At 39.4% G+C, this 9,711-nt stretch overlaps 1 non-coding gene across 1 annotated transcript; it reads left to right on the top strand.

Annotated features, from left to right (window-relative positions):
- Positions 1–7,744: 7,744 nt before the first annotated feature.
- LOC112780344 (small nucleolar RNA R71) lies at positions 7,745–7,850 on the top strand. Its single transcript, XR_003191187.1, has one exon. It is a non-coding gene; the product is annotated as a small nucleolar RNA R71 (small nucleolar RNA).
- Positions 7,851–9,711: the final 1,861 nt, after the last annotated feature.

Below are 9,711 nucleotides of genomic sequence, written 5' to 3'. Positions count from 1 at the left end.
CGCGCACTGTACGCGTACGCGCCGGTGGGCGCACGTGATTTTTAATAGAAAATGTGCCCAGTGATTTCTGAGAGCTGTGGGCCCAAATTGCAACCAACTTTGGCGCCAAAATGCATTTAAAGGACCAAGGATAGAAGGGAATCAACACTTAGCATCATTTACACACATTAGAATTAGTTTTAGTTAGTTTTAGAGAGAGAAGCTCTCACTTCTCTCTAGAATTAGGATTAGGACTAGGTTTAGTTCTTAGATCTGGGGTTTAATTCATGCTTTTCTCTACTTCCTCTTCTCAATTCTTTGTTGTTGCAATCATTACTCTTCTATTCTTTTGTTGTAATTTCCTTTATGCTTCTTCTATATTTTGTTGTAGATCTACTCTTGCTTCTTCTTTTCTTTCAATTCAATTTGAGGTAATTCACAATAATTGAGCTTCTTTTGCTTGTTGTCATTAATCTCTTACAATAATTATTGTTAGATTTCATTCTAGTTGTTAATTTGCTATGCTTTTCTTTTGTGCCTTCCAAGTGTTTGATGAAATGCTTGGTTGGATTTTAGTATAGAATTTTCTCCTCTTGGCCTAGGTAGAGTAATTAGTGACGCTTGCGTTATCTAATTGCTTTGTTGATTGATAATTAGAAGTTGCTAATTGATTTGGATACCACTAAAGCTAGTCTTTCCCTTGGGAGTTGGCTAGGACTTGTGGAATCAAGTTAGTTTATCCACTTGACTTTCCTCCATGGTTAGAGGTTAACTAAGTGGTAGCAATGGATAATTTGTGGTCACAATTGAGGAGGATAACTAGGATAGGACTTCTAGTTCTCATATCTTGCCAAGAGCTTTCTTAGTTGTAAGCTTATTTCTTTTGCAATTTACATTCCTTTTTCCTTAACTCAAAAACCCCAAACATGCTTCATAGCCAATAACAAGAACATTTGTTTGCAATTCCTAGGGAGAACGACCCGAGGTTTGAATACTTCGGTTTATAATTTTAGGGGTTTGTTACTTGTGACAACCAAATTTTTGTATGAAAGGACTATTGTTGGTTTAGAAACTATATTGCAACGAGGATTCAATTGTGAAATTCTAAACCATCAAGAATCTGTTCATCACTCGGTCTACAATGCATTTGGATCGGTTGCTTGTGGGTATGATAGATCGACGGATAAAGTGGAGTCATCCTCTAGCTAGAGGAGTCAAGTCACTGCTCTTAAGATGGGTCGGCCTCCCCTCTGCCCCCAATTTCCACTGGGCATCTGGGATGCAAATATCATCCAGGACTTGCTCTAGTTGCTGGTCTCTGTTTACCCTGTCGCTGTAAGATCGAAGTGATGGCATATTTTGAGGTAGTTGGAGGGTCTGCCGGATAATCTCTGGACTAAACTCAATGACTCTTCCCCGTACAAAGCTTATGTGGTTCCTCTCATTGACTCCAGAAACATCTTTATAAGTGATCCACAGATTTCCGTAAAATTCTTGAATCATCAACTGTCCCACCTGTGTGTGTGGATTACACAAGAACTGCCATCTTCTTCTCTGAATTTGGTGCTAAATTTTTGGATATTCATCTAGTTGGAGATCAAACCACACTTCTGGAAGAACGAGCCTCTTGCCAGTGACCTCATAAAAATGCTCTTCATGCAGTTTAGAGCAGAAGCGTCGTGCATCATGGGAACTGGTGGCCGGTTCCTTTCCTTTTCTCTTCTTGGAAGGTTGGGTGGTCTTTGGTGCCATGGAAATAACAAAATAAAACCAGGAAAGAAACAACACCAAACTTAAAACTGTTGCTTGTCCTCGAGCAAAATAAAGAAATACAAAGGGGAAGAAGAATGAATAGCAGAAATTGAAATAGCAGAAAATAAAAATTAATGCTAAAAGTTTTTTTTCAAAATAAAACAGAAAAGCAGAAGAAGGTTGAAGAAGGAGAGGGGTAAATGGATAGAAGAGGGAGCTTGGGACGGTGGCTAAGGTGGGGTTTGAGGAAGGTTGAAATGGGGGTTATGTTTAAAAGGGGGAGAAGGGTATGGATACAGAAGGAAAGTGTATAAAGAAGGTGAGGAGCTGAATGGGCTGTGTGATTTGTGAATGGAAGACAAATTGAAGGTTAGTTATGTGAAAGTGAGGGATTGAGAGGGGTTTATATAGGAGAGGGGTTGGGGTGGGGGAAACGTTGGGGGGTCACAGGCTTTGGGAAGGGCTGGTTGGTCAGGGGGTTGGTCTTGGGTTGGGGAATGGGACGTGGAATATATTGGGAAGAGAAGGAAGGGGGTGGGATGTGGTCACGGATGGCTATTGGGGTTTAGGAAAGGGGAGACGATTGCAGAGTCTGGTCAAGGGTGTTTGGGGTGGATGAAAAGAAAAGGAATCAATGAATGGATGTGGGGACCAGATGAAAGGGATTTGGGAAGGATTTGCTTAGATTTCCTTTATTATACCCCAATGTAACCAAACCGGTGCCAAACTTGAATAAGTTGAAGGCTGGCGCCGCAGACTCCGTGCTCTCCACGCCAAACTTGGTGCAACCCAAGTTTGGCGCCAACTCCCCATTTTTTTTCAAAATTTCTGCGCCAAACGCCAGGCGAGGCCAAGTTTGGCGTCCCCGTGGCAGTGGGAGTGGTCTTCTTGATACACAATAGTGGCGCCAAACTTGAAGGACTTGAAGTTTGGTGCCACCTCTTCCTCTGTTTCTTCTTTGTGATGTCGCTCCCAACGCCAAACTTGGAGTTTTCCAAGTTTGGCTTGGACCTTCCAGCATCAAGCTCCCTTTTGTGCGCGTTGTCCCATGCCAAACTTGGATTCCCAAGTTTGGCTTCAACCCTCCAGAGCCAATTTCACTTCCAGGCCAAATTTTGTGAGCGTTCGGATTCATGTTTTTAACATTCTGCATGATCAAAACACATGTAAAACAAAGGAAAAACAGTAGAAACTCAATAAAAATCAAATAAATAATAAAACCAACACAACGGAAAATGAACTAAGGATACAAAATTATCGGGTTGCCTCCCGACAAGCGCTTCTTTAACGTCACTAGCTTGACGGTCAATTCTGCTAGTTCAACAGATGAGCGGACATTTGGCGATCAATCTCGCCTCCAAGATAGTGCTTCAACCTCTACCCATTAACTGTGAATTTCCTGTTAGAATTCTCTTCCTGAATCTCAACATGACCATATGGTGAAGCTCTGGTAACTACAAACGGTCCTGACCACTGGGATTTCAGGTTTTCGGGAAAGAGTTTGAGCCTTGAATTGAACAGAAGCACTATCTGACTCGGCTCAAAGACTCTGATGGCAATCTTCTTGTCATGCCATATCTCAGTCCTCTCCTTATAGAGCTTGGCATTCTCATAGGCTGAATATCTGAATTCATCAAGCTCGTTCAGCTGAAGCATTCTCTTAATTCTTGCAGCCTGAGCATCAAAGCTCAGATATTTGATTGCCCAGTAGGCTTTATGCTCCAACTCAACTGGCAAGTGACAGGTTTTACCATAGACCAACTGATAAGGAGACATGCCAATAGGAGTCTTGTAAGCTGTCCGGTATGCCCAGAGAGCATCATCAAGCTTCCTAGACCAGTCCTTCCTTAAGACACTGACGGTCTTCTCTAGAATCCTCTTGAGTTCCCTGTTGGAAACCTCAACCGGTCCACTTGTGTGAGGATGATACGGGGTTGCCACTTTATGACAGACGCCATATTTCTGTAGAAGTGAGTCCAGCTGTCTGTTACAGAAGTGACTTCCATCATCACTAATGAGTGTCCTTAGGACACCAAACCGGCTGAAAATATATCTCTGGAGAAAGCTCATCACCACTTTGGCATCATTGGTGGGCAGAACTACAACTTTCACCCACTTGGACACATAATCAATTGCCACCATAATATAGTTGTTGGAATATGAGGGTGGGAAAGGTCCCATGAAGTCAACACCCCACACATCAAACAACTCAATCTCAAGAATCCCCTGCTGTGGCATCTCATGGTTGGAAGGGAGATTTTTAGCTCTTTCACACCTGTCACAGTTCTTCACAAATGCTCTTGAATCTCGGAAGAGATTCGGCCAATAAAAACCGCTCTGAAGGACCTTTGTAGCTGTTCTTTAACCACCAAAGTGGCCTCCATAATCAGAGACATGATAGTGCCAAAGAATCTGCTGTGTCTCCTCATCTGGAACACATCTCCAAATTATACCATCTGAGCATCTTCTAAAAAGGTATGGCTCCTCCCAAAAGTAGTACTTTGCATCAGTCAGCAACTTCTTCACTTGTTGTTTACTGTACTCCTTTGGAATGAAATTCATGGATTTGTAATTTGCAATGTCTGCAAACCATGGAGCCTGCTGAATGAGGAACAATTGCTCATCCAGAAATGTCTCAACCACAGCTATGGGTGACTGTACTCTTACTGTAGGCTCAATTCTGGACAGATGGTCAGCCACTTGATTTTCTGACCCTTTCTTGTCTTTTATCTCAATATCAAACTCCTGAAGTAGTAGCACCCATCTGATTAATCTTGGTTTAGAATCCTGTTTGGTTAGAAGGTACTTCAAAGCAGCATGATCAGTATATAGAATAACCTTAGAACCAATTAAATAGAACCTAAACTTATCAACAGCATACACAATAGCTAATAATTTTTTTTCTGTAGTTGTGTAATTCTTTTGAGCATCATTTAACACACGACTAGCATAGTAAATGACATGTATAAGATTGCCATGCCTTTGTCCTAAAACAGCTCCTATAGCATAATCACTAGCATCACACATTAATTCAAATGGTAAATCCTAGTCAGGAGAAGCTATAATGGGAGCAGAGGTAAGGTTTGCTTTTAGAGTTTCAAAAGCATGCAGGCATTCAGTATCAAATACAAAAGGAACATCAACAACTAATAAATCTTTAGCAATTTTAGAAAAATCCCTTATAAATCTTCTATAAAATCTTGCATGACCCAATAAACTCCTGATTGCCTTAACATTAGTTGGTGGTGGTAATTTTTCAATTACCTCCACCTTGGATCTATCAACCTCAATCCTTTTAGTTGAAATCCGGTGTCCAAGAACAATACCTTCTATAACCATAAAATGATATTTTTCCCAATTTAAAATAAGGTTTAATTCTTGACACTGTTTCAAGACCAGAGATAAATGCTTATGGCAGGATTCAAAAGAATTACCAAAAACAGAGAAATCATCCATAAATACCTCAATGAACTTTTCAACCATATCAAAAAAATTGAAAGCATACACCTCCGAAAAGTTGCTGGGGCATTACAGAGTCCAAATGGCATTCTTCTATAAGAAAAAACTCCAAAAGAGCATGTGAATGCTGTCTTCTCTTGATCTTGAGGGTCCACTACAATTTGATTATATCCAGAGTATCCATCTAGAAAACAATAAAAAGCATGACCAGCTAACCTCTCAAGCATCTGATCAATGAAAGGCAAGGGGAAGTGATCCTTCATTGTAGCAGTGCTGAGCCTCCTATAGTCTATGCACATTCTCCATCCTGTGACTGTCCTTGTAGGAATTAGCTCATTTTTTCATTCTTGATCACTATCATCCCTCCTTTCTTGGGAACTACCTGCACAGGACTCACCCAAGTGCTGTCAGAAATAGGGTATATAATGTCGGCTTCCCATAGTTTTATTACCTATTTTGGACCATCTCTTTCATAGTTGGATTGAGTCTCCTTTGTGGTTGCACAACCGGTTTAGCATCATCTTCAAGAAGGATCTTGTGCATATACTTGGTTGGACTAATCCCCTTTAAATCACCAATGGTCCACCCAAGAGTTGTTTTATGGCTCCTGAGCACTGTAATAAGCGCCTCTTCCTCACCAGGCTTCAAGGAAGAGCTAATAATCACTGGATATGACTTATTTTCACCCAAGAGCACATATTTCAAAGAAGGAGGCAAGAGTTTGAGCTCAAGCTTAGGGACTTCCTCCTCCCTTTTAGGCGTGCTCACCAGTGCTTTCTGGGGGTGGTGAATCATCAATTTCAACTAATTCTTATTTAGAAATAGGATCTAGAACATCATCAAGTACCTCAGCTTCCAGTACCTCTTGAACAAGTGGTTCAACAATATCAACTCTCATACACCCTTCAGAATCATTAGGGTGTTTGAGAGCTTCAAACAAATTAAGGACCACCTGTTCTTTGTTGACCCTCAAAGCTAATTCACCCTTTTGCACATCAATCAAAGCTCTACCTGTAGCTAAAAAGGGTCTACCAAGAATAATAAAGGACTTTGCATCCTCTTCCATATCCAATATAACAAAATCAGCAGAAAAATAAACGGTCTTACTTTCACAAGTAAATCCTCAATAACATCCACAGAAAATTTAATAGAAAGATCAGCAAGTTGAAGAGAAATATGAGTGGGTTTTACCTCCTCAATTTGGAGCTTTTTCATCACTAAAAGTTGCCTGAGATTGATACTAGCCCCAAGATCACATAAAGCTCTCTGAATGGTGACATCTCTAATGGTGCAAGGAATTTCAAAGCTCCCTGGATCCTGCATCTTCTCAGGAAGGTTATGTTGAATAATAGCACTGCAATCCTTAGTAAGCACCACTGTCTCTTGTTCCTTCCAATTCCTCTTGTTAGTCAGTAATTCTTTCATGAATTTAGTATAAAGAGGCATTTGCTCAAGAGCCTCTGCAAAAGGAATGTTGATCTGTAGCTTCTTGAAGACTTCTAAAAATCTAGAAAATTACTTGTCCTTGGAAGCCTTCTGAAGCCTTTGAGGGTATGGAATTTTAGGCTTGTACTCAGGAGCCTTGGGCAATGTAGGATAAGTGTCAAGAGAATCTGGGAATGGGTTGTCTGTAGGCTTTGGAGGGGCGTGTTCCACTTCTTCTTTCTTCTCCTCTAGAGCTTCTTTTACAACTAGCTCCTCATTGACCTTGGTTCCAGAACCAGCTACTTTACCACTTCTCAATTGAATATCCTTTCAATCTTCTCTTGGGTTCACCATTGTATCACCAGGAAATGTACTTGAAGACCTCTCAGGTATTTGCTTGCTCAATTGGCCCATTTGCACCTCTAAGTTTCTAATAGAAGCTCTGATTTTCTGCATAAAACTGTTCATCATTGTCTCCCAATTAGTGTTCTGCTGGGGTTGAGAGCATGCCTGCTGAGGTGGTTGTTGTTGATGAGACTAAAACTGGTGGTTATTTTGATTATTATGCTGAAAACTGCCCTGAGAATTATTGTTAAAATTCTGAGACCTCTGAGGTTGGTCTCTCCACCCAAAATTTGTGTGATTTCTCCACCCCTGATTGTAGGTCTTTGAGTATGGATCATTATTGGGGTATCTAGGAGCACTCCCCATGTAATTGACCTATTCAGAAGATGATTGAGCATAATCGTAATTCTCATTTTGCATAAAATTACCTGTCATATCATAAGGGACCTCTTGAGGTGTATTCTGGGTGTTGACAGCTGAAACTTGCATTCCACTCAACTGTTGAGTAATTAGACTTATTTGCTGAGACAAAAGTTTGTTCTGAGCAAGAAGAGCATCAACAGCTTCCACTTCTAAAACACCTTTCTTCTGAGGGGTTACAAAGGCCACAGGATTCCTGTTAGAGGAATATAAGTATTGGTTGTTAGCAACCAACTCAATAAGTTTAGTGGTCTCCTCTGGTGTCTGCTTCATGTGCAAAGAACCACCTACAGAATTATCTAAGCGCATCTTGGACATTTCACATAAGCCCTCATAAAAGATACCCAGCTGAGTCCATCTAGAGAACATGTCTGGAGGGCATTACCTAGTAAGTAGCTTGAATCTCTCCCAAGCTTCATAGAGGGTCTCACCATTTTTCTGTCTAAAGGTTTGAACCTCCACCCTTAGCTTAGTCAGCTTTTGAGGTGGGAAAAATTTAGTTAGAAATCCAGTGACAACCTCTTCCCAAGATTCCAGACTCTCCTTGGGTTGAGAATCTAACCACAACTTTTCTCTATCCCTCACAGCAAATGGAAAGACCATGAGTTTGTATACCTCAGGATTCACTCCATTAGTCTTCATAGTATCACAAATCTGTAGGAAATTAGAAATAAATTTATTTGGGTCTTCCTAAGGAAGTCCACGATACTGACAATTTTCTTGCACAAGAGTAACAAGCTGTGGCTTCAGTTCAAAGTTGTTTGCAGCTATAGGAGGCACTACAATGCTTTTTCCATAAAGATCTGCATTAGGAGCAGTGTATGAGCCAAGCACTCTTCTAGGTTGCTCATTCTCATTCAGATTTGCCATATTGGCATTCACATCACGATTGTGATCCACAATGGACTCTGTAGCTTTAGAATTCTCACTCAGATTTCCACGAGCTTTGTAAAGTCCAGCGTGTTGTAAATGCCACGACAAAGTCCTTTTGGGTTCAGGATCAAAGTCTAGCAGAGGTTCCTTGTCCCTGTTCCTGTTCATAAACAGACAGAAGAAAAGAAAAGTCTAACAGAGTGTAGAGAATTTTTAGTGAGGTAACCTGTGTAAAGAAATAAAATAAAATACTTACTAATTAAAGTAGAAAAAATTCGAAAATGATGACTAAATTTGGACTGAAAATTTTGAAAATTAATAGGCAAATTAAACAAGAAAATTGAAATAAAATCAACTAGGTAACACCAAACTTAATTTCAGAAATTAAGGAAAAATACTAGTGTTAATTTTCGAAAATAATAAAGCAAAATTTAAATAAAAATTAAAACTAAAATGCCTAATCTAAGCAATCAAAGAACTAGTAGTTGTTAATCACAGTCAATCCCCGACAACGGCGCCAAAAACTTGGTGCGGAATTTACAACCACAAACTAACCGGCAAGTACACCGGGTCGTACCAAGTAGTACCTCAAGTGAATGAGGGTCAATCCCATGAGGATTTATGGACTAAGCAACAATGGTTAAGAGATTTACTTAGTTAGACAAACAGAAAAGAGTGTTGAGAGTTCAAATGCATCAAACAGTAATTCAGAGAATCAGAAATGTAAGCAGTAAACAAGTTGTGAATAATATATGGAGAAACAGTTAAGGCTTCAGAGTTATCTATTTTCTGGATTGACTTTTCTTACTAACTTTTTTAATCATGCAAGATTTACTTTATGGAAAACTGTAAGTGACTAAACCCTAATTTCTTAGACCTTTTTAGTCTTTCCTAACCTTCATCAACCGCCAATTCTTTGGTCACTTAATTCCAATTAAAGGGTGAAGTTTAATTCTAGTTTATATGACATAAAAACCCTAATTACCCAAATATAAGAGGATTATATATCACGTATCCCGTTAAGTCTAGATAATTAGAAGTTTAGGAGAAATTATTTTCAAGCTATTATTCAAGTAAAGAGCTTTTCCAAGTTATACAAGAACTCAATTAGAACCAAGGTCATACTCTCATTCCACCCAGATTCATAAAATAAAGAACGAAAATAATTCTTGAATTATAAATTAGTACATGAACTAAAATAGAAAAAATAATAGTATCAATCCATACAATAGACAGAGCTCCTAACATTAACAGTGGAGGTTTAGTTGCTCATAGTTTAGAGAGAAAACTAGGATTCTGAAAAACTGTAAATTGCGGAATGAGGTTGAAGAGAAGAGAAGAGCTCGGAGGGCTGATTCTTTTCCCTCTTATATCTAATCCTAATTAATGTGAATTATATTTTCTAACACTAAATAATATCTTTTTCTATTTAAAATAAAAGTAAAATTTAATCAAAAT

The sequence above is a fragment of the Arachis hypogaea genome, chromosome 19, assembly GCF_003086295.3.
Source record: "Arachis hypogaea cultivar Tifrunner chromosome 19, arahy.Tifrunner.gnm2.J5K5, whole genome shotgun sequence".
NCBI classification, from domain to species: Eukaryota; Viridiplantae; Streptophyta; class Magnoliopsida; order Fabales; family Fabaceae; genus Arachis; species Arachis hypogaea.
This window is presented reverse-complemented; position numbering and strand designations above follow the sequence as displayed.